General features: G+C 35.4%; 1 pseudogene; it reads right to left on the bottom strand.

Moving 5' to 3' along the window:
• The window catches only part of LOC131810513 (U3 small nucleolar ribonucleoprotein protein IMP4-like), an 86,378-nt pseudogene extending 64,027 nt beyond the window's left edge, over nucleotides 1-22,351 (bottom strand).
• Nucleotides 22,352-26,504: the final 4,153 nt, after the last annotated feature.

The raw sequence follows: 26,504 nt of genomic DNA, 5'->3' as shown, positions 1-26,504 counted from the left end.
TTCTGACTTGCACAAATATATTCTAAATTGTTTATTCCTCAATTTGTAACAATTATAAATAATGCTGCTGCTATAAATATTCTCGAATTATACATACATGTCTTGGTGTACCTATGTACACATTTCTAGGTCTGGAATTTCTGGGCCATTAAATATGCAGATGTTCACTTTAATAGCTCTTTCTATGTAGTTTTCTTAGTGTAATTGTACCAATTTATATTTCTGCCAGCAGCATGTGATAATTCTCATTGTTTCACATTTACCAACACTATAGTCAATTTTTTAAGTGTTTAGCTAGTATTGTAGCTGTGTAGTGATGCAATGAAGCATCATTTCCTTAATGATAGCAATTTGGATATCCTCCCATGTAAAGTGCCTGTTCAGGTCTTTTGCCCACTTTTCTGCTGGTTGTCTGAATTTTTCTTATTTATTTGCAGAAATTCTTTACATAATCTGGCCACAAGTACCTATTTGAGCATATATTTTTCAAGTTTTATAAACAACATAGATCGTTTTTGCCCTCTTTTAAGAGTTTCTTTCATTTAAGATAAATTGTAATTTTAGTGTAGTCAAAGATGTTCTCTTGGATAGTTATCTATAGCTATGTTATATTCTATATACTTTATTTGCTTGCCTTTACTTTTAGGTTTATTAAAAATTATTTTTATATGTAGATCATGAAATATCTTGCAATTGTTTTTCTGTATGGACATCCAATTATCCCAGTACCACTGGTTGGAAACATTAGATGATATTTTCTAGAGAACATTTCACATTCTAAATAATGTTATCTTATTCTAGTAGATTTGCTTCTGTCACATCCTAGGTTAAGGGCATTTAATGTTAAAGGAAAAAGGCATTGAGATTTGAAGCCCTAAGAGAGCTAGTATATTTCAGATTGACTATTAATCCCGAAGCTTACATTTTTGTTGTTCAATTTGGGACCCCTCACTCTTGGTAGGCTCTGACCTTAATCTTTATTCTCCTAGTCTATGAGTCTACCAAAAGTTTCTGACTACTTTCTTAGCTTCTCAGCTACTACTTTCAAATTAGCAAATGCTTTGAAGGGAAAAATTGCTCTCAGTGTCAGATCTATATTTCTGTGTTTTCCTTGTCTTTGGGATCTTAGTCTGGTGAGCCTATTTGTTTGGTAGCTTATAAATAATACTTATATACAGACCTTACTTGATTATAAGGAGAATTGGCTTAAAACAGTCAACATTGTCTGAAACAAAACTTTAAAAATGTAATTTAAAGTCTCTAATGGCTATCGAACTTCCTAAAACAAATAGGAAACCAGTAAAAGTCTGCTTACTTGACTCTTTTTGATATGGATGAAATACCTATTTAATTTAATTCATTATAAGTATTGAGTGACTTCTAAATTCTATTTTTAAAAAGGCTATGTAGAATCAGCTGATGGCAGGTCTGTGTCACCATTTTTAGCCAGAGCACCATGTCTTTTAAGCATCTTTCAAATGATAACCCAGAGGTAGATACAGACTTTGTCTCTGAAAAGTCTCTCTTGTTAATGGGGGTGGTAGAAATTATCTGTGTTTGTAATAGTGGTATCTGGAAACTGATAACAACAGCTTTTTCTGGAGTATAATCTGTAAAATGACAACTATGGTTCAGAATCTGATTTGGGGAAAAGAAAAACACCATGATATCCTTACACATTTTGGTTTTCCCCCATTTATTGTTTTGTCTAATGTCTTTGATATTGATTAAAAGAAACAGGTTATTTTGGGGGATATAGCTATATGGTTAAGTGGAAGTTATAGATCTGTGGCACTAGCTAGCTTACTCAGGCCAAAACAAAGATCAATTTTGTATGTATTGCTCTATATTCTTTCTCTCCATCATTGTATTCACATTCAAGCCTTAAGTATGTTTAACCACATGACGTTATGGTGGTTAGGGCATTAGAATGGGTCTTTACTTATTGGCATGTTCATGTTTTCATCCCTTGTTTCACTCTGGATAACAATAATTATGCTGAAAATAGTTGTGGGGGGGGGACATTATGAATCCATACATTTCTCTCAGGGGTTTTCACATTTGGTTATTTTCAAAGATTACAGAAAATAATTTGTGACTGTTCCTTCTTTTACGATCATCAGTGGGACTAAACAACTTAAATGTACACGGTCTACAAAAATTAAAACATTTCTAAAAGTGTGGTCTATAGCTGACCTGAAGAGGGTCTGAGGATCTGCAGAATGTGTGGTCAATATTTAGGTTTTTAGGTCTTACCCCAGATCCAAGTCCAAATCTCTAGAGAAGGGCCTAGTAATTGGCATCTAACAAGTTTTCTATGCAAACACAATTCTTATACCCATTAACTGATGTTTACAGTAAGAAAATCTGTCACATACATACCTCCCAAAGCCTTCTACAACAGGTATGATTATCTCCAATTTCCCAGAGAGGAAACTAAGACAGAGGAGTAAACCACTGGAACAGATTCACATGAAAATTGAGCTGGCATGCCACCCAGTTCTCCTGACACTAACTTCAATGTTTGTCTCACTGCATCAGCTTTATGTTCTAGAAAGAATCTCTGTCTCAGAAAAGAGATTTTTTCCCCTGCCCCATATAGCCTCCTAAGCTGTACTAGCCCAAACAGCCTAATATTTGCTCTGTGACAGCAATTATTGAAATAGTGTATTGTTAACAACTTTCAATACATACCTTGGGCTCTTAATTCTCAGAGTGCTTAATTTTGGCAATGCACTTCTGTGCTCACTTGAATTTTCTGAGTATAAAAGCTCTGCCCTGGAGAGAGCACGTTTAACACCCATGAGTGATAGTGCAACGTGAGGTTACCAGGAGCAGGGATGTTGCCACTGTTAGAGCAGATCTAGATGACTTCTAACAGCCTCTGATGAATGACTCAGCCTCAATGCCACAGAGGTGAAGCTCATCAAATCCACTTACAACTACCTTCTGTAATGGACAAGAAAAAGGGACATTTTTCCTATCCAAGGTCTTGAGCATTTTTTTGGCCAGCAAATTACTGATAAAGACCTACCTTCTATAATTTATTGGACTGACTGGAATTGGGCGTATTTTTGTTTGTTTGTTTTTCTCCCAAGCAAATACATGAAGAAAATAAGCACGGCCACTATTGACATCTCCTGATATTAAACACTTACTATATGCTACAATACTCAGCCTAGAGCCTCATATAAACTGCCTAACTTTGCTTATCACAACAAACTTATTCTTTGATTTCATAAGAGAAAACTAAAGTCTAAAGAAGTTAAGGAACTTGCTCTTCCATCTTGGCGGGTAAATCCTTGTCTATCTGAATTTTAACCACTGTATTACGTTTTCTTCCTTGATGTAGTAAAGATCTACTTTTAAGAGAGATGCATGTATCATAATTTAAAACAAGCAAAGAGAAAGACCATGGAAGCATCTCTTATTTTTTTCCCATTGCATGAGAGTTATTCCGGTAGTATAGTAACAAACAAATATTCTCATTGAATCACAAGGAAGATGGGGGGAAGAAAAGTCATTCATTAGTAATTCTGCCCCTTTTGCATTCCTGCAAATCAGAGTAGTTTGAAATTGGATTAACTGCCCACTCAGACTAAAGAAATATACTGGCCAGTAATGGGCTTGTATCTCTACCAGGCCAACTGGCCACTAGAACAAGTAGAGTTTTAATATGGTAGACAAGGCAAGGGAACTTAGAGATTAAAGGAGGATAAGGACTCTTACAAGTCCAAAGAAAAAAGCACAGTTTTGAGAGTATGTGCCACTAAAGTCAGGACAAAAAAGAATGCAGGGAAACTGAGTCCTGCATAGTTGAGTCTAACCCTCAGATGTGCAGAGCACAAAGGAAAAAGAAATGCAATGAATGTAGCCCAGGTAACAGTATCAATAAAAGTACTTTGAGGAGAGTTTCCCAAATCTGTATTAGGAGGCAGAACCATATCCTCAGAGGGAATTAGTTATAATTTAGGAACTATATCTCCTGAATGGCTCTTATTCAAGCATGCAAAACAACTTTGCAACCCTGCTGGGCAGCAGGAGGTTTTATTCTTTTATAGTATTATTCTCTGAACTTATATAAAACTGTCTATTTGATAATGTTATTCATATCTGTTATTTATATCCACACTTCACTTTTTCTTAAGTTCACAATGACCACTGTATCACTTAGTCTCAGTTAATAGTTTTATATAATTATGTTCATTCATATTATTTTTTCAGATAAGAAATTAAATTAGCTTATATTCTTATCATTATAAAGTAGTTGAGCAAACGGGAGAATAAAATGTCTTAAAATGAATGTGGATAAAATATTACCTACTGGCACTACTAATACTAATTACTAATTAGTATATTAGTATACTAATACTATTAATACTCTACTAATACTATTGGGGATTGTGCTCTTAGGATATAGCATTACCAGAGACTGCCCATGTATCAGTTTGCTGTACTAACCACTCCAGAATTTAGCAGATTAAAAAACTACCTTTTATTTGTTAGTGGTTTGTTAGGTTCCCTGGGTGGTTTTTCTGGCGTGCATTCATTTACACAACTATATCCAACTGGTAGGTTTGCTGGGGACTCGGCGTTGGGCGTTGTAGGGATGGCTGGAAAGCTGGGCCTCTCTTTGATTGTAGTGATTCATCAATGGAGACTAGAATGACTTCTCTCTTTTTTAAAGCTTTAATTCAAATTCTGGTTAGTCAACATACAGTGTAATAATAATTTCAGGTGTACAATATTCAACACTTCCATCAACACCTGGTGCTCATCACAAGTGCACTCCTTAGTCCCCGTCACCTATTTAATCCATCCACCAATAACCTCTCCTCTGGTGACCATGAGTTTGTTCTTTATAGTTAGAGTCTGGTTCTCGGTTTGCCCCTGTCTCTCTCTCTCTCTCCCTCTCTCTTTCTCTAGGCTGAGCTTCTTAAAATGCAGTTTCAAACAGCATTGCTAGAGTGTAATTTTCAATTCCTTTTCAGGAGCTACTATGTCCAGTTTGTCCTACTGAACAAAGCAAATGACAAGGCCAAGACCTGTGTCAGTAGTGACACAGGGTATGATTACTAGGTGTAATTCATTGGGGGCCTTTGACATAGCAATCTACCATAATCACTCTCCTTTCTGTCTTCATATGAGAGTTTTAACCTAGCATTTCCATGATTAAAGACTGACTACTGTCCAAATAGAAAGATAAAAGTCCCATGGCTGGGACGCCTGGGTGGCTCAGTTGGTTAAGCAGCTGCCTTCGGCTCAGGTCATGATCCCAGCGTCCTGGGATCGAGTCCCACATCGGGCTCCTTGCTCAGCAGGGAGCCTGCTTCTCCCTCTGCCTCTGCCTGCCATTCTGTCTGCCTGTGCTCACTCTCTCCCCCTCTCTCTCTCTGATAAATAAATAAAATCTTTAAAAAAAAAAAAAAAAAAAAAAAAAAAAGTCCCATGGCTGAGGCAAAAGTTACTTCATTTGTCAAAGTTTCATCTGATTATTCTTGCCTCTAATCCAGTCCTTGGTTCCTTTATCTACTTCCCTCCCACTGACTTATTTCTTGCTATGAGCATCCTTTTCCCTGTCTTCTCTCTTTTTTAAAATTTTAATTTAATTTTTTTCAGTGTTCCAAAATTCACTGTACATGCACCATACCCAGTGCTCCATGCAATACATGCCCTCCATAATACCCACCACCAGGCTCACCTTACCCCCACTCTGGTTCCATACAAATTTTAGGATTGTTTGTTTCAGCTCTTTGAAAAATGCCAGTGGAATTTTGATCGGGATGGTATTGAAAGCATAGATGGCTTTAGGCAGTATAGACATTTTAACAATGTTTATTCTTACGATCTATCAGCATGGAATGGTCTTCCATCTTTTTGTGTCTTCTTCAATCTCTTTCCTGAGCATTCTATACTTCTACAAGTACAGATCCCTGACCTTTTTGGTTAAGTTTATTCCCAGGTATCTTATGGTTCTTGATGCTATGGTAAATGGAATAGATTCCCTAATTTCCCTTTATATTTTTTCATTGTTAATGTATAAGAAAGCAACTGGTTTCTGTACATTGATTTTGTATACTGCCACATTACTGAATTGCTGTATGGGTTCTAGTAGTTTGGGGGTGGGTCTTTGAGTTTTCCATATAAAGTATCATGCCATCTGTGAAGAGAGAGAGTTTGACTTCTTTGCCAATTTGAATACCTTTTATTTCTTTTTGTTGTCTGATGCTGTTGCTAGGACTGCTAGTACTATGTCAAATAACAGTGGTGAGAGTAGACATCCTTGTTGTGTTCTTGATCTCAAAGGGAAGGCCGTCAGCTTTTCCCCATTGAGGATGATATTCACTGTGGGTTTTTCATAGATAGATTTTGTGAAGTTGAGGAATGTTCCCTCTATCCCTATACTTTGAATTATTTTATTTTATTTTATTTTATTTTATTTTAAAGATTTTATTTATTTATTTGACAGAGAGAAATCACAAGTAGATAGAGAGGTAGGCAGAGAGAGAGAGGGAAGCAGGCTCCCCGCTGAGCAGAGAGCCCGATGCGGGACTCGATCCCAGGACTCCGAGATCATGACCTGAGCCGAAGGCAGCGGCTTAACCCACTGAGCCACCCAGGCACCCACTTTGAATCATTTTAATTAGGGAGGGATGCTGTTATCTTGTCAAATGCTTTTTGTGCATGAATTGAGAGGACCATGTGGTTCTTCTCTCTTCTCTTATTGATTTGTTCTATCACATTGATTGATTTGCGAATGTTTAACCATCCTTGCATCCCATGGATAAATCCCACCTGGTCATGGTGTCTTCTCTTTTAGTACTTGTATTAGTTAGAGATCAGGCAGAGAGGCAGAACCAGTAGGAGACATGTATATTAAAAGATTTACTGCAAGACTCATGCTGATTGTGGGGGCTGGCTAGAAAAGTCAAATCCATAGAACAGGCCATCAAGAAAGGCAAGCTGGCTCTCTGCAACATGAGATGAATCTACAGTCCACAGACGGACTTACTTCTTTAGGGAAAATTCAGCTCTTATTGAATCAAGCCCACCCAGATTATTTAGGATAATCTCCTTTACATAAAATCAACTAATTAAAGACTTTAATAACATCTATAAAATATCTTTTTTTTTCTTTTTTTTTAAAATTTTTTATAAACATATATTTTTATCCCCAGGGGTACAGGTCTGTGAATCACCAGGTTTACACACATCACAGCACTCACCAAAGTACATACCCTCCCCAATGTCCATAATCCCACCCCCTTCTCCCAAACCCCCTCCCCCCAGCAACCCTCAGCGATTGCACTATTGGGTATTTACCCTAAAGATACAAACGTAGTGATCCAAAGGGGCACGTGCACCCGAATGTTTATAGCAGCAATGTCCACAATAGCCAAACTATGGAAAGAACCTAGATGTCCATCAACAGATGAATGGATCAAGAAGATGTGGTATATATATATACAATGGAATACTATGCAGCCATCAAAAGAAATGACATCTATAAAATATCTTCATAGCAACATCCAGATTTGTGTTTGACAGAATCACTAGAGACTGCAATCTAGCCAAGCTGACACATTCAAAGACCACCACATCACCACATCACTTGCTTTACAACAGCAAATTTGAAACTTTGTAGGCCTTAGTCACTCCTTGCCCCCCCTCCAAAGAAATGTGTATTTTCTCTAAGTTCTACCCTGGCTGCCTGTGACTCACAGTATCTACCTAACCTTATATTCCTGCAACATTTTATTCTCACAGATTTAGTGGCAGAATCTGATCATGTAAATTTCTAATTTTTAGGTTATTTTACTGTTTTTTTTTCTTTCCCAGTTTTCCAACACCTATAAGTGATTATAATTGTGTAACTGATTCCCTACATAAAACACCCTCTCTTTAAATACTTGATATGTTTGTTCTTTTCATGACAGGACCCTGACTAAGACAGTATTGTATAACATCAAATTCAAATATAAATATAAAGTTTATAGTGTGTATGTATAAATATTTATATATATATATATAGTATAACGTCAAATTCAAATATAAAGCATAGTATAACATCGAATTCATTATAGCAGCTCAATACATAGTAGTTATATATATATATATATATATATATATATATATATATATATATATTATCTGAGTGCAGCCTTGGTAATGCATATGTACATGCTTTCATTTGTTTTTCCTCAATAGATATCTTTCTACTGATGCATCAATCCATCTGCCTTTCATTCTGTTTTTTCCTACAGAACCTAATCTACTATAGTCTGCCATCTCTGTTAACAACTACTCCATTTTTATAGTTACTTTGGTGCAAACACTGGGATTAATCTTGACTTCTCTTTTCCTCCATACCCAATATGTCAGTAAATTTCATTGGTCTCCTTTCAAAATATTTGCACCTCTCAACACCTGCCCTGTCACTACCTTGGTCTTAGCCACCTTCATTTTAATTCTTTAGAGGACATTGCTTGCAAAGGTCATGGTACTCTTTTAGAAATTAGTAAAAAAATCATATAAAACCTACATGAAAATCTGGCGCTTTTTTTTTCCTGTGTCTTCTGGCATTTGCTTTTCCTTCTGCCTAGAATGTTCTCTCCTAGAACTCACCTGGCTTATTCTCACTATTCCTTGAGTTCATTACTCAAGTCTGCTTTTTCGGTTTAGCTTTCCTTAGGGTCCACATTTGCATTTCAACTACCAATCATTTCTTACTTCCTTTTTTTTCTTTAGTATTTTTCTTGTTTATTATCTGTATTCCCCTCATATAGCAAGTTAGCGTCATGAGGGAATAATTTTGATGACTTTGTTCCTTGCTAAATTCCCCAATCCTAGAAAAGTGCCTGTTATGGAAAAGATGATTTTCAGTATTGGTGTACTACTTAAGATCCTCTCTCTTCATAGAGCAGAGAGGCTTGAAATATTTAAGGCTAAGAAACAAATTAGGATTTTGCATGAAATTTGAGGGTATTTTAAAATTCCTGAAATTCAACCAGGGACTAATCCTCTGCACCACAAGTTAAAATTTGAGGAATGGAAAAAAAAAAAAAGCAAAACCCTGTGTATGTTCTTATCTAATTATGGAAACCAGTCTTAAAGTCATGAAAAATTAAGTAGCAAGGGGAAGACAAATGAATGGATTAATGAATGAAAGAATAATTGCACACATATATACATGCATATGTACAAAAATTCTAGAAGGGACTATATAATTAATAGCTAAATGAGAGGAACTATATTAAGTGCTAGCAAATTAGGTAACAAATACACAAAAACTAAGTTATGTGTCAGTTAGTTGACCTATAAAATAAATTAATCCAGCATATCAATATTAAGCTTTAAAAAGAAAATATACCCCAAACAGTACTTGAAGTCCATCCAAACTTCCTGGATATGATAATTCTACTCTGTTGTCCTTGTTGATATTGCTGTATGTAGAATATAAAAGGCAACATAATAATAAATGAGCTCCCCTGTCAAGCCAATATTTGGTTTTTAAGTAGTATGACATAGTGGCAAGAGTTTGAAGTAAAAACAAAAAACAAAAACTAAATTTTAAATATTTTCTATCATTTGTTAAATGTTTTCTTGATTGACCTTTCTGAGTCTGTTTCTTTCTCTATAAAATGGGGATATTCTAGCTATTTATTGCTGTGTAGCAAATTAATTTACTCAGTGGCTTAAGACAAAAACCATTAACTATTTTATTTTATCTTATGCTTTTATGTGTCATTAATTTGGATAGGCTCAGCTGGATAATTTTTCTGTTGACTCCCTCAGTGTTGACTGAGATCACCCACTGGTATTGATGTGGGAAATGGTTTTGACTGTGGGGTCCTAGATGGCATCATTCCCTTGCCTGATACCATGTGGTATGTTTGGACTCAGCTGGTATTAGTTGATTGGAACGCCTACATGGTAGTTTCCCTAACATGATACCCTCAGAGTAGCTGGATTTCATTGTGGTTTAAGACTGGAGTGAAAATTTTCTAAGAGAAAGGAAATGAAAGGTGTTAGTGTTTAATGAGTCAGTCTAGAAACTGGTACAACGTCACTTCTGTGTGTTCTTTCCATTATGGCAATCACAGAGATGACCTACATTCAAGGCGAGGACACACAAGCTCCATCTCTTGATGAATGGAATGTCAAAGGGTTTATGGTTATCTTTTATCTGTTTTAAGGAATAATATTTCCTACCTCATTAAAGTTATTATTAGTTAAATAAAATTTAATATATATGTATTATATATATAATATATACATGAATCAAGTTTATTGAAATACTAGAAAAAGTTAGAAAGTAAGTATACTGCATGATTATCTCCCAACAACTACTCCTACAAACTGCCATCTATTCTAAGGTTCATTTTTCCTCATTTTCCTCTAATTCTGCAAAAAATATTCAGCAGGTATCATACAATGGTCCCTCTTATCGAAGAATACCTCTGTTCCCAAGTTTTTTTTTTTTTTTTTTTTTTTTATTTTTTTTTATTTTTTATAAACATATATTTTTTATATACATATATTTTTATCCCCAGGTCTGTGAATCACCAGGTTTACACACTTCACAGCACTCACCAAATCACATACCCTCCCCAATGTCCATAATCCCACCCCCTTCTCCCCAACCCCCTCCCCCCGGCAACCCTCAGTTTGTTTTGTGAGATTAAGAGTCACTTATGGTTTGTCTCCCTCCCAATCCCATCTTGTTTCATTTATTCTTCTACCCACTTAAGCCTCCATGTTGCATCACCACAACGTATCATGCTTAGCGAAATAAGTCAAGCAGAGAAAGACAACTATCATATGATCTCCCTGATATGAGGAAGTGCTGTTCCCAAGTTTTAATAACAAGTCAATCCATAGGCATTTAAAACATTGAATTTTCATTCAATTAATATCTTTTCTTTCCCCTTATCCTCTAGTTGGGATGAAGGGAAGACTTCCATTCTTATTTTTAGCTGACACTTTCTAATACCAGATTGCTGTTTTGGGAGACAATAGAAGATAGCAAAGGTATGAAGCAAAGAAAGTCTTACTTGTACTTGTAATTACTGTTAGTGATATTTACCAGACGTCATAAATATTCATAGTCATTTCCTTTGTCACTTCTGTGGATCTCTGACTTCAGTTCCTTGATGCATGTGATAATTTTCAGTGGGCCACATCCATCTCCATTTAGCTTTTTCCTCTAACACCTCTGGCTTCCTTATTCCAAAGTGTCCTTAATCTTTGAACAAAGGAGATTGGCCTAGAGTAATTTTCAAGACAACTTATAGCTATCTCTTTTCTGGTACATGGAGATCACATAGGAATCCTTGCCATGGTGTACTCTGGAGGTATATCTTATTTTCAGTGAAGACTTTTTAATTCTTCTGCTCTGGGCTACTTTAGTTAGTCAAAGCTCTCAACCTTTAGACTTTTTAGACGGGAGTCAGATGCCAGTCACTGCATCCTTCAAATTTCAGGGCGTGCATTCAGACTCTCCAAACTCTTATAACATCTCTTCTCATGTGAGACCAAAGTAATCTCCTCCCATTCCCTGTGCTTCACAGTGATTGACATGGAACAGTGGAATCCAGGACATACTGACAATTTCTTTAAAGCAATCCCAAGATCTACTTTCTCTAATTCCTCACATCTCTTTTTTTATCCTTGACTTCAGTAATGAGCTAAAAATTTCAATGCAATTTTTACAGTTTCTTAAAGCATGTTCTGCCTATGTAACCTGATATTTTGGCTTTTTGAAAACATAGCACCACAAATTTGACTCCCATTAAAAGGAGGGTCTATGTTATCTCCCTTTAAATGTGAGAAGTTTTAATTAATAAAATATGGTGGAAATAACATCATGTGGCTTTTGGTGCTGAGTCATAAAAGATGATGAAGCTTTAGCCTTGTTTGCTGAAATATTTGCATTGGAATCCCTAAGTTTCCATGTAAGTGGTCCAAATACCGAGAGGCAGCCAAACTTTGAGGAAGCCGGACTCACCTAGAGTGAATACATGTAGGAATTCTAGTCTGCAATTGTAGTTTTTGAGTCCTCTCAGCTAAAGTGCCAGACATATGTGTAAGAAAGACTTTAGATGACTTTTGTTCCTAGTTTTTGAGTCACCCCCAGCCTTGGAATCAGCTGAGATATCATATATTGTATATAAATTCCTGACCCACAGAATATGTGAGCATAAGGAAATGGTGTCTTTTTGCTTCTGAATTTTGGATTATTTTGTCAAAACTGTACTAACTGGAACAAGCACTTGACGTATGTGTGTGTATGTGTTTTACCCAGTGCTGAGATCTCATTCAAACCTGAGGAACAAAGAGTTAATGTACTGTTTCATAAAGCCTTCAGAATACAATATGTATTTATAAAGATAGTTGTTATTCTTCTTGAAAAGCACAAGAAATAAAAGCTCTACAAGACTCCTTTACTCTCAGTATGACAGGATCCAAAAATCTTTAAAATAATTTTTCTAATACATGCCAGTAGGACTAAAAAGTGGCTACCCAGCTAGTCTGTATTGTTCCGTGTTTTGCCAAAACATTCGCTTGTTGGCATGTCAGACTACTGCACCATTCATATGAGATGTAATCTGACCCATGACTAAGGATTATATGTATTTCTCCTACATACAGCCTGTCTAATGCAGATGATGGCATCTGGGAGAAAGCTTCAGAGCTCCATCTAAAATTAAATATTAGAAAATCTCATTAAATCAGAAATCAAAATGCTAAAAATAAATAAAATGCTTAAACAGTATCTGCTCCCACCCATTACTTCTCCGAACTCAGAATCATGAAATCATGGAGAGCTCTGTGGGACCAGTATGGTATGAGAATTGGTCTTCAGACTTGGTGTCAGAGTCACACACAACAAAAGGACTTGACTCATCCGTTTAAGAAATTCATCTTGCTTTCACAGTGATTTTGCTCCTGACAAGTTGTAAGCAAATGGATATCTTGCAAATATCGAACACACTAGAAGTGCACACTAGTTCAAGAATTATTTTTTTCTTTAACCAAATGAAGGTTTTTGACAGTTTGATAAAGCCCATATTTTTACATAATGGAGGTCAAATTCCTCAATACTGTTTACTATATTGTAGTGGATTATCTACAGAGTTGTTTGCATAGCCCCTCACCTTATCCTAAAAGAGCTTCCTCTATAGTATTTATGGTGATATGCTGGTCCTATATCAATCAAGCTTAAATTATTTCCGTTCAAAAGACCAACCAGGGAAAACATTCTTATTATCTTATCTTGCACCAACTGCCTATTTGCAACAATTAAGTACAAAATGAATACTGGGGCTTACCATGCCAACTGTATAAGAAGTTTTTTTTCACTATAATGACAGGGACTGAGCAAGCAACTTGAGTATCTCCTCTGTGAAGCAAAGAAAGCAAAATTATAGCCTATCAAGTAGAGAAAGCATTCGCAATGAGCATGGAGTATGAATGAAGTCAACAAAGATGAATGATAAAGAGGAATCCAGTATCATTTAAGTTCTGAACTCCCTCCTTTCTTGAGGCCAAAAAGATCCCTGATCCTTGGTTCATGGGAGATCACATTAGGTGTATAATATATCCTTCCTTTACTTTTTTAAACTACTTACTTAAGCTATGTCTCTGCATGTTGTTCCAACAAAATCCTAAAACATTACAGCTTCATCTTTTAACATTGTTTTCATACTCTGAACTTTAGCATACAAATGTCTCATAGATCTTTGAATTTCAGTCTTTCCTCTTGCTAGTTATTTGCACATATTATTCTTTCTGCCTTCTCCCTTCCTACCTCTACTGGTCTGACCCAGCCTATTCCTGTACATACTCCAGCTCCCAGCTTAAAAAGCATTTATTTTAGAGGCCCTTCTTCACCCCTCACATCAGGCTTCAATTCTCCTCAATAATCCTCAATTCCCAGTATACCTCCTATGATATGAGGTACTGCACTAAATTTGTCTGTGTCTTCCAAGAGACTGTTTAGTCTTTAAGACACAGGGACCTGAGCCATTCTTGCTCACCATCTTATCTCTAGATCCTATAATATTGTCTATCACATGGAGGTTTTCAATGGCAATCCCTCAAATAAATGTACAGGTTTACATAAAGAAAGCAATACACACACACACACACACTAAAGATATATAAATCACATTGGTTATAAGGGCAAAATACATAATAAAAATTGTGAAGCAAACAAAATCTGTTCCTTTTTTTTTTTTTTAAAGATTTTATTTGTTTATTTGACAGACAGAGGTCACAAGTAGGCAGAGAGACAGAGAGGGAAGCAGGCTTCCTGCTGAGCAGAGAGCCCATGCAGGGCTCAATCCCAGGACCCTGGGATCAGGACCAGAGCCAAAGGCAGAGACTTTACCCACTGAGCCACCCAGGCACTCCCAAAATGTGTTCATTTTAATCTGAATAGTTTGTGCTTATCTCTTCTTCCAAGTGTGGTTTCCTTATTTTCTTCCAAATGTGGTACTTCATTTTTTTTTTTTGTTTGTTTGTTTGATTTCTTGGATCTGCCTTTAAGAATTTTTAAATACTCGAGACTCTTTCTTTTCCCTTTTTTTAAACAAAATGTAACCATATCGTGTCCTATTTCTTCATATCCTACTTTGGGCTAGGCACCCACTGACACATTAGCACAATAGCCATTGTTAACATGCAAATGAGCTTTCCTTTTCTAGTACTTGCATAGTAAGAATGACTTCTGAAGAAAATGTCTTAACCAAAAAATATGGCTTGCATCATAAGAAATTCAGGCAAAGGCAGTCCAGAAAGAAGGTAATATTTTTGAGTAAGACTCTATATTCCTCAAGTCAAATTAATAGCTGCCTATCTCCCTCTTTCATAGAGTCAATCCCACCCATACATAATTATTAGTATATCTCATATATGAAAAGAGAATTAATCAATTATCCCTTTTAAGCTCATAAGACTAAGCCCCTTGTAGATGATTAAACAAAATAATATATAACATAAATATATATGATGGCAATAATAGGACCTAAATAATCCTTCCACTGCTTCTACTCTATTTAGTAAATTCTTTCTTTCCAATATCTTTTAGTATATAGCTTAGTCAAAGAAATATGGGGGATAAGGAAGAGACAACCAATAAAACTTGCTACTTCTAGCTGAAGAGAGATGAATAGTGGCTAAAACTCTTTCAGAATGGGTCATATTCTCCAATCTCTTTACTAAGCTCTTTGAGAATTTTTTTTTTTTTTTTTTTTTGGTGAATTTTAAGGTTATCTCTGCTTCACTTTATTCCTATCCTTTTACATCATTTTACCATATCATGTTATAATTTATTTCTGTGTTCATGTCCCTTGTGGAATTGTTATGTATTCAAAGACAGGGTTATTGTTTTGATTTTGTATACCCAGAGTTTCTTTCTGTCTATGAAGTCACTAACGCTGTGTGGTAAAATAAAGAGAATACATTCTCATATTACTATTTACATGGGTGCTTTAGTGACTTAAGTCTAGACCTCAAATGATCTTTATTGCTTCCCTTTAATAATTGTTTCCTTCTGAAAATACAATGGAATGTTAACCAGGGTTCTGTTACATACTATCCAGAAAGGAATTAGCATGCACACCTTACTTAATGTTAAAAACCAAAGGCCAATGGTGAGGCTTTCTCACTTTCTTCCTACCTATGAATAAGTTTACTTTCATAATTTCTACTTACTCTCTTAGGGCTTCCTTGAGATGGCTATTTGCAATTATACATCTATGAAAATTGTTTAATTAAGAAAGGTGCCTCTGTAAGATTTAAAATTGTCAGATCCTTATGGCAGTTTGAAATTATGAAATTTTGAAACTTGTTCTCCAATTTAACCTTTATCTACCCACTTGTTTGTACCTTTATTTTGTAATATTCTTTATGTTAAATCCCAACAGTTTTTCTATATTTTTATGTATGGTTGTTTTAAATTTGCAATTAATTTTAAATTAGCTCCCATACATTCTTCTTTATTATGTCCCACAGGCACATTTGTTCCCCCACCTTTCTGTTCATTCACTCCTTTTAAAAAAATTAATTAATTTTTAATTTATTCATTTGAGAGAGAGAGAGAGAGAGCAAGAAAAAACACGGGCAGTGGGGAGAGGGAATGAGGAGAGGCAAGGGGCGGAAGCAACCAGGAAACAGATTTCCTGCTGAGCGCAAAGCCTGATGCTCAGTGCCATCCCAGGACACCGGGATCACAACCTGATCCAAACGCAGAGGCCTAACTGACTGAGTCACTGAGGTGCCGATGTTCATTTACTCCTTAAACATTTAATAAATACCTGTTTTTCAAACCATTAAGAAACTCTTAATCTCAGGAAACAACTGAGGGTTGCCGGGGCGTGGGGAGGAGGAATATGGTGGCTGGGTTATGGACACTGGGGAGGGTATGTGCTATGGGGAGTGCTGTGAATTGTGTAAGACTGATGATTCACAGACCTGTATCCCTGAAGCGAATAATACGTTATACGTTAATTTTTTAAAAAGTATCTGTTTTGCAGCTGGCATTTGGGCTACTCGTTCAGGATATAAAGAACAAGATAGCAGTCAAGGAAATTGCAGATTTGAAAAAACAAATAAATGTACTTCAGTGTTTATATATTTTAGAAGAGGTTTTTTTTTTTTTTTTTTTGGTCATGAAAACTCAGCTTGAACTAGCATAAGCAAAAGTGGGAATAAAATATGAGTGGCCCATTCTGGATCATGTGCCTATCCTGAAATGATGGACTATATCCCAGTGGCAGCCAGTGCGTGAGAGCTTCTGACTGAGTCATGAATCACTCCTCATCAATGAACTGTGACCATTGATTCATGTCATTGTTGTGTAGAATAGCTATTTCCAAGGTAATCATATAAATGGGAAAGGAATAAGTACTAGAAATGAGCATGTGTAAACAAAACTAGTTTCCCAGCACAGTGCTTCAGTGATATTTTAGGAAACTGGTGTCACGGTAGCTTAAATATTAGGAGAAAGAGTCAAAGGAACTTCATAAATATGGTTGGTATATCTAGAGTTTAAAATCTCAAGTATGAAGTATTTGTTAGTTGGGTAAAGATTGAGAGTAGAAAACTACTCCAGGCAACGTAGCAGCTGGGAAAAAGACTTGGAAAGTAAAAGAGCCTGAGGAGTTAAGAGCACGATGTGTGGTCAGAACATAGTTTATAATCTGTGAATGGGAGAAGGGTAATTGCAGAGGGGGATTCAAGAAAAGACACAGGTTGGATAGGCAGGGGTGGATTAGCTACTTTCAAAATTTTAATCAAGTAACTTTTCTTTCTGAAATTAAAAGTTTACATGGAAATCTAATACATACAATAGATAAAACACTGGCTTGTTCTGATTGAAGTCAGAGAGGTGAGTACAGAAGCAAAACTGGTTCAACTTACTCTTGCAATCCCTTTAGATTCTACTATAATACCTTGAGAACTACTGAGGTGGACAATGTGGTGGTAGGCCAGGGCCTGACAAAATTCTATTTTTGAATGAGCACTTTTAAACCATATGGTTAGTATGGCTGAGACTCAAAATGAGGGTATTAGTTAGGAGACAATTTTAAAAGCCCAGTCTTAGTTTTTGAATAAAAAATTAAAACTGTTTAAAGTTGGATAAAGGGGAAAAAGCACTATAGAACTGTTCCTTAGAAATAATAATTACCTAGCATTCAAACATAGCAGTTCATAATGATAAATACAGCAAGATGAATGAATCTCAAATACATGCTTAGCAAAAGAAACTGCAAACAAAAATGTAAATATTGCAAATATTCATTTGTATGAAATTTTAGAAAAAGCAAAACCAATCTCTAGGAACAGAATTCACATCAGGAATTGCCTAGAGCCATGTCTGTTTGGATTGTGGGGAAGGCGGGGAGGCAGGGGATTGACTGCAAAGGGGCACAAAGGAACTTATTGGATTGATGTAAATGTTGCCTATTTTGATTGTGGGGGGGAGTTTCATGGAGGTATAAAAATTTTTAAAAACCATCAAATGGTATACTTCAAATTATACCTCAATAAAGTTGATTAAAGAAAGAAGAAACTCATAATTCAGATTTGGGTCTATTACTAAATAACTAGGTGACTTTAATATATCCAGCATATCCTCTGAACTTCATTACCTACAACTACATGAGAGGAATAATGAATAACTGTCCAGTCTACCTAACAAGTTTGCTTATAAGCTAAAGTCAAATAGATAAAGAATGCAAAAGCAATTTTTTAAATGTAAAGCACTATAACAAGTTATGAGATATTATTATTAGATAAGAAATTTTAAAATGGGATTATTCTTATAATAATTATTCTTATAAAGGGTCTAGAATTAAGTATATTTTAGAGAGCAGGTAAAGTGTTTGCCTACAAATCCTGTCACAAACCCCTGCTACTGATTCAAAACTGCATCAAAATTATTCTGATCTTTAAAAGAACTAAAAAGATTAAGTGGTGAAAAATATGATTCATTTCCCTCAAATTCAGCTACAGAGTAAAATCATGAAAAAGTACAATTCATATATTATTCCTCTTGGAATAATTTTGTTTCACCATTATCAAGAAGCATTTATAAACCATTTACTATTCAGAAAGCACTGTGTGCTTAAAAAGAAATATGAACTGTTTTAAGTTTAAATTAAATTTTATCTTAGCGTATTCATGATTTAATGTTCAAGCTATCAGGAAGCATTCAGGACCCTATATCTAGAATAATGAAATCGATGTCAAATATTTACTGTCATTTTCAACTACCTATAATATACCTTGGAATAGCATGGATAATTACAACCAGATTTCAATATATTTGTACAAGAAAAGGAGTTTGGACATAGCCTTAAAACTTCAGAAATTCAGGGGTGCCTAGGTGCTCAGTTGGTTAAGCATCCAACTCTGTTTCAGCTCAGGTTATGATCCTATGATCTTGAGATCCAGCCTTCCATCAGTTTCCGTGCTCAGCTCAGAGTCTGCCTCAGATTCTCTGCCCCACTCCCCCTCCCCTGCTTTCTCTCAATCTCTCTTCCCTCTCTCAAATAAGTTAATTAACTACAATCTTAAAAACACACACCAAACTTCAGAAGTTCGGATGAAATGGGTAAATAGAATAGGAGTTCTAGGAGTTGCTCTCTTATGTTCCTGGAAAAGTAAAACTATTGTAAGAAACAAAGACAAACAAATCTTTAATTCTACTTATGGTCATATATAATGTCTGGTTTGTTTCTGTTTCCTATGGAAAGGTGCATTTGTTATCTGAGAAGAGGTATTGCAAGCTGGCATTGGTAGATTTCCCATCATCCAGGCAGTAACCTTCTGTGTTTACAGTCTCAAACCTTGGTCTCATAAAGAAATTAAGAAGTAATGTATTTTGTAGCAATAGATCCCTATAAAGTGAGCTCAAGAGTAATGAATGGAGCAGGAATACCCATATCAAAGTTTATTATAATAAGTAGAACTACTGCAACCAGACAGATAATAGGTGAGCATTATCAGTCTATTTCATCCAAAACATAATTAGAATCTCAGTTGGTGGGCGTCGAAATAGAATAAGAGGCATGGGGGAAAATGGAAGTGTAATAGTATCAGGCTAAAATAATTTGACATGACTGTGTGATAATGAGAATGGTCTTGTCAATGGGATAGATACCAGAAGTACTACAAGGCCCCTCTATTTAGGCCCGTGCTTTAATGAGATGGACACTCTTGTCCTTGCGACCCTTCTTTTGTCATTCTGCTGTGGCAGACCAATCTCTCACCACTTCTAATTGATGGACTCTTTTTATATAATTAATATATTCAGTTAGATAACTTAGAATATGAATATTCTGAATCATGATATGTTGGATCCTACAGATTTTTGTGGAGGGCAAACATTTCTGTCATTTTTATTTATTTTCTTTAAAATGACAACAGTTACAGGTTTTTAGGGAAGAAGTTTTGCTTTTGTTTACCACAAAGCAGCTACCTCACAAATAAATGAAAATTTAATACCTTTTCTCTATTTTAAATAAAAGACAATTGTTATCATCTATAGACACCCAAAAGAAAAACAAATACTCTGACACCATAACATTCAATAATCTGCTTCTTATTTTTCTTTGTTCAAGAATGCCAGTAGCCATAGAAACATGGTTACTAATCAATCTAATTCATGTTATAACCTCTAGTTACTCTATTTATCATAACTAAGAAAGGAACTATATTCTCCTGTAATTGAGAGAGGCATTTCTCATAAATGAAATGTCAAAAACAAACAAACAAATAAGCAAACAATCATGATTCAGTCTTTGTGCCCAGCCGGAGGAAACATAATCAGAAGAAATTGCTATAGTTTCAGAGATAGATATTGCCAGATATTTGGATACCACTGAAAGTTTATTGAAGTGCTTTTCCCTTTTGACAGAGAACACTCAGAGAGTTCACCTAGGATAATAATATACACAAAGAGAAGACAGAATCAAGTCTATTTGCTTCTAAAGTAATATCTCAGTTGATCTATAAAAGCAGAGATCCATACTCAAGGGAAAATTCTCCTTAATAAGACATTAAGAAGAAAAATATGCATATTACATATTAATAATTCTTTTGTAAAAGATTTTGTTTATTTAAGAGAGAGCAAGAGCGAGAGAGATCACAGAGGGAGAGGAAGAAGGAGAAGCAGACTTGCCATTGAGCATGGAGCCTGATGATCATGACCTGAGCTGAAGGCAGACACTTGATAGACTGAAACAGCTAGGTGCCTCAATTGCCAATACATTCTTGTGGCAAGAAAGAAAGAAAGAAAGAAAGGGAGGGAAGGAAGGAAGGAGAACGAGGAAGGAATACAGGAAGTATCAAGGTGAGGGTAAGAATTGAAATTTTAGGTGAGGTATCCTGACAAGGTATTACTGAGAAGGTGGCTTTCTATTAATAACCTAAAGACTGAAGGAAGAAGAGGTAATCTATGCTGATATCTCAGGAAAAGGGTGGATAATTCAACAGAACTAAATTACTGAAGCAGAAGCATGTCTGGAGTGTTGCAGGAATAAAAAAATGTGGTGTGCCTGGAGTTGTGAGTGTGAGTGGTGTAGTAAATGAGATAACATAGAGCCAAAGCATGGGAGTCTGGCTTTGACCATTTGTAAGAACTAGTCCTAAAGGGAAAAAAAAATATCCACTCAAGACTTAAATAAATAGATCAAAAGAGACTGGAACTTCTTTAAGTTGGAAGACTGGAACCCTCAAAAATATCTAGAGTATGTATCACATTTAAAGTGAAATGTTAAGGGGACGCCTGGGTGGCTCAGTGGGTTAAGCCGCTGCCTTCGGCTCAGGTCATGATCTCAGGGTCTTGGGATCGAGTCCCGCATCGGGCTCTCTGCTCAGCAGGGAGCCTGCTTCCTTCTCTCTCTCTCTCTGCCTGCCTCTCAGTGTACTTGTAATTTCTCTCTGTCAAATAAATAAATAAAATCTTAAAAAAAAAATAAAGTGAAATGTTAAAATCATTCTCTTAAACATCAGGGATGAGTGAAGGATGTGCACTCTCACATTCTCACCACTTTTCCTTATACATTGCACTGGAGGTCCTAGTCAGAACAGTTAAAAGAACAAAACAAAGAATCATGAAAGAAACAAAGGTATAGTGATTAAGAAGAAAAAAAGAAAACTATCAATATTGCGAATGATGTGACTGCTATTAAAAATCACCAATGACTCCACAGGTAAAATATTAGAATTAAAAAATGAATTTAGGAAGTATAATGGATATCAAATCAATATACAAAATAAAGCAATGATTAGTTTAAAATATAATTTAAAATAAATTACTACATAAGGAAGAAAATAACATATGTCTAAAAAAGTGTAATACTTTTATGAAAAAGATTATGACATTTATTTGAAGATGACACAGATTTACAAATGAAGATATATCCATGTCTCTAGTTAGGAAGACTCACAGTAATAAAAATGTCACTTCTCCCTAGACTATTTCAAATCAATATTCCCACCGGGTGGGGATGGGTGAAGGGAGTAAAAAATTAAAAAAAAAATCTTCACAGAATCTTTGTAAAATTTTATCTAGTTTTAGAAACTATTTGGAGTAAAGGGCTCTCTTCTTCAGTGCTGCCTGTGGAGGTAGCACCCATCTCCTACTCAGCATCATGGCCTCCCTCAGACCTCTGGTGAAGCCCAAGATCATTCAAAAAAGGAGAAAGAAATTCAACTGGCACCATTCAAATGATGTTTCTGGGGGAAACCCAGAGACATTGACAGTAGGGTGAACAGAAGATTCAAGGGCCAGATCTTGATGCCCATCATTGGTTATCGGAGTAGCAAGATAATAAAGCATGTTGCCCAGTGGCATCCAGAAGTTCCTAGTCCACAACGTCAAGGATCTTCAAGTACTGCTGATGTGCAACAAATCTAACTATGCAGAGATCGCTCACAATGTCTCCTCCAAGAGCCACTGTGGAAAGAGCAGCCAGCTGGCCATCAGAGTCACCAATCCTAATGCCAGGCTGTGCAGTGAAGAAAAGGAATAGATAGACAGCTTGTGTGCATATTTATTTTTGTCAATAAAACCATAAAACTACAAAAATTATTTGGAGTAAAGGATCAAAAATATAAGAAGATTTTCTTTCCCATAACAAAAATTACTATGAAGCTATGATTACTTTAATAGTATAGTATTGGTCAAGGATAGAATTCTAGATAAATGTAAGCAAATAGAAAAGTCCATAAGTGATTCTACCTACATATGAAAATTTAATTTAATTTATGACATAGTTGTCAGCATAGATCAGTTAAAACAAATGGTTTTGGATCATTATTTATCCATTTGGGGGAAAATGTCAAGTTAGCCCTCTACATCATTCAAAAGAATCAATTCCAGATAGATTAAAATATGAATGGAAACCTCTATAATTATTATAGAACATTTGTGACCTCAGGACAGAAACGAGTTTATTAAACAAAATTCAGAAAATCCAAATCATAAAACAAAAAATTAATAAAATCTATTATTAGATTAAAATGAACAACTTCTGATCATCACAAGACTTCATAAAGACCAAAACATACAAGCTAAGGATTGAGAAAATTCTCACCATATACAGCTTACAAAGTATTATTACCATACCAATCAATCAATAAGAGAAAAGGAAATACCCAATTAAAGTTGAATAAAAACCACAGAAAGACATTTCATAGAAGAGGTACACGAATAACCTTTGAATACATGAAAAGATGTGCAAACACATTAGCAAACCCAGAAGTGCACTGATGTCTCAATAACTCTTCATTTTAAAACACAGTGTTGGCAAGAATGTGGAGCAATGAGAAATATTCATCCATTACTCATGAAGTGAAAATTTTTGCAAACACTTTGGAAGAGAGTTTGCCAGTGTGCTGTAAAATGGAACAGGTACATTTCCACTTTCTTGGTATACATACTAGGGAAAATCCTGCACAAGTGCAGAAGAAGGTAATTTATAAGGCTTCTAACAATGTTCACAAAAGAAAATAAATGTTAATATTTTAAATGCTGATCAGTTGTAGAATAGATTAACAATTGTATTATATTAATACAGTATTACTCAGTAGTGAAAATAAATTACAGCTATAAACTGGGTCAATCCAATTCCCCAAATATAATGGCTGTAGAAATACACCACAGAACCACACACAGCATGATTCTATCATTAAAAAACTTTAAAATAGGAAACTCTAATTATATATTCTTTAGAGTCATTTATATACGTGACAAAAACTATAAAAAAATTTAAGGGGCTGATTAGCACACACAAAAAAACGATGTTCCTTCTAGAGGTGAATGAGGTTTGTGTGATTGAGGAGGGACACACAAGGGGCATCGGTGAAGTTTTTAAAATACTAGTCATCTCTTACCTTTGGCTGTGGGTTCTAGTTATGTCTTTTCTTTAAATTTGAATGTATGTTTAAGAACTCTCTAAATCTCTAAACTGTCCACGCTATAATAATAAATGTCATTTTTATTTATTAATCCTTGTATCATAAAAACTTTGAGGTTTCTAAATTACCTCAGCACACTTTTATGATACAGACTCACACATCTCCAGCTTTATTTGATTAATTTACATAACAAAAGTTTTCATATTTCTTCAAAAATCTCCACCCATGCATAGAGCTGTACTCTTTGATCACCTAAGAAACTCGTCTGGTAGAGGAAAAGTCAAATGAAATAAATTTTAGGCATATAATTATCCTCAGTTTTGCCTGACTCAACAGAGTCTAAGAACTGTTGAATTTTGGATCAGATGTTCTGCCAGCTGTTTACGGACTGCATCTCAATTAATTCTCATGAACTCATGAAACATCTGTTATCACTTCTATTTTGCAGATGAGAAACAGTCTCAGCAATGATTAAGCTATTTATGTATCACTACCCAGCTAATAAAGTTTAGAAGAGAGAATTAATCCCTGGTTGTCAGATTCTGAGGCCAAGATTCTTCCCATTACACCCCATAAGGAGAGTGGGATCGCCAGGTACCAGAGACATGAAGCACAGTACCTTCAGTGGAAATAGAGCTTAATAAGTATTTGAGGAATGAGGGATAAATAAATGAATTTCCTGCAAATATGGTTCTTACTTGAACATTGATTATTTTGTTTCCAGTCTCTGATTTTTTTTCCACCTTCAGTTATGTCTCTGTATAACTCTGGACTACAAAAATTCATTTAATAATTGCACATCACTTTCTCATAAGTGAAACATTTTAGACAACATGCTAAGTAAACAATATTATCATAATCCAATTATTTTAACTGTTTTCTTCTTTCCTTTTTTAATGATATTGTATTTTGCCTAAGAAAACAGGGCGATAGCAACACACTTTACTAGTAGTAACTACTAATGATAAACTCTGCTATGAAAATTTCACAGGATAAAAATTTAAAGTTATAAAAAATGAATTAGATCTTTGGGTTATGAATTCTATAATTCCAAAATGCTGCAAATGCATTTTATAAAAGTCACATTGTGCTACATAAGGGAACTTAGTTTTTAGCAAAATTGTTTCAATCTCCAACTATTCTTAGTTTAAGAGTCTAGAGATTATCACTCCCTTTCCACTGAAGTAGCTATGCATGTTAAATAATCACTGTGCATCAACAGCTCCTTAATTTCTAAGCAAGATTAATTCGATAAGCAAGCCTCTATACTATTCCTCAAGATCTCTATCCATCAGCTTGGGAATATTTTGCTAATAGAATCACAGAGTTTTTATTGTAGAATTAGTGAAGTAGAGAAGAACATTTATTTGCATGTCATACGTGTAGTATTTTTATACCTTACAAATAATGAAATAAAGTACTTAGGTTTTATCTAAAAATAATTTTTAGATGATACAAGGGAATTGGTGCTGAGAAACAGCCTGTTCTAGGATTTGCTGTTAGTTTTCATGTATCATAAAACAACTACAAATTTAGTGTCTTCTGTGTTAAACAGTGAAGAAAGACAGACTTTTCATTTCCTGGGTAATTTATACTTAATGTTGATAGAATAATAAATCTCAACAATCTCACAATTCCTTCCTTTCTCCCTCATCCCCTCTCTTTTCTACCTTACTTCTTTCCCTCCCCCCCCCCATCTCTCTTCTTTCATTCTCTTGCCTTTACTCACTCTTTCCTTTCATTCTATTCTAAGGCAACAAAAGCAGAATTTTTAAACCCTATTATTGCAATAGGAAAAATCTCGAGGTTTTTGAATAGTGATGTAGCTTTAATAAAAATTTAATACTTAAACTATTGTCTTAATTTGCCATAAAATTTAAATTTTGCCATAACATATTCTGAAAATAATAGGGAAAATTCAATGGACAGAATATCTCTAGAGTAGGAAGTGGAGCTGACATCTAATGCTGACCATAGACTCATCCCATCTCTATGAAATAGAGTGTTTATTAAAGGAAACTCAAATGAGATTGCTCATGTCAAACCAAGTTAAAAAATGGCAAAGCTTCATATCAGTTGAGAGCAAGAGAATGTTTCTTTCCTACCCTTCAGTGTTTGGCATTACAATGTCTGTAACATTTCCTGGATTTACTATAAATTCTACTTGGTTATTTGGAGAAGAGGAGTAATTTGGTTTTTTCTTTTCTTTTTTTTTTTTTTTTAAAGACCCTATTCATTTATTTGACAGAGATCACAAGTAGGAGAGATGCAGGCAGAGAGAGAGAGAGGAGGAAGCAGGCTCCCTGCCGAAGCAGAGAGCCCGATCGATGTGGGACTCGATCCCAGGACCCCGGGATCATGACCTGAGCTGAAGGCAGAGGCCTTAACCCACTGAGCCACCCAGGTGCCCCGAGGAGTAATTTGTAAACGGAAGTCTTCCAAACTGGTCTTTTGATAACAAGTTGATATATTTGATGTTGGCAGGGGTTGGGGGAAACTAATGAGAATGTCATTTTACCTAAGGCAAACCAGCAGAATGCTTTGCCTTATAGCGGTAACCATATTCAGTATTC

The sequence above is a fragment of the Mustela lutreola genome, chromosome 10 (assembly GCF_030435805.1).
Source record: "Mustela lutreola isolate mMusLut2 chromosome 10, mMusLut2.pri, whole genome shotgun sequence".
Classification (NCBI taxonomy): Eukaryota; Metazoa; Chordata; class Mammalia; order Carnivora; family Mustelidae; genus Mustela; species Mustela lutreola.
This window is presented reverse-complemented; position numbering and strand designations above follow the sequence as displayed.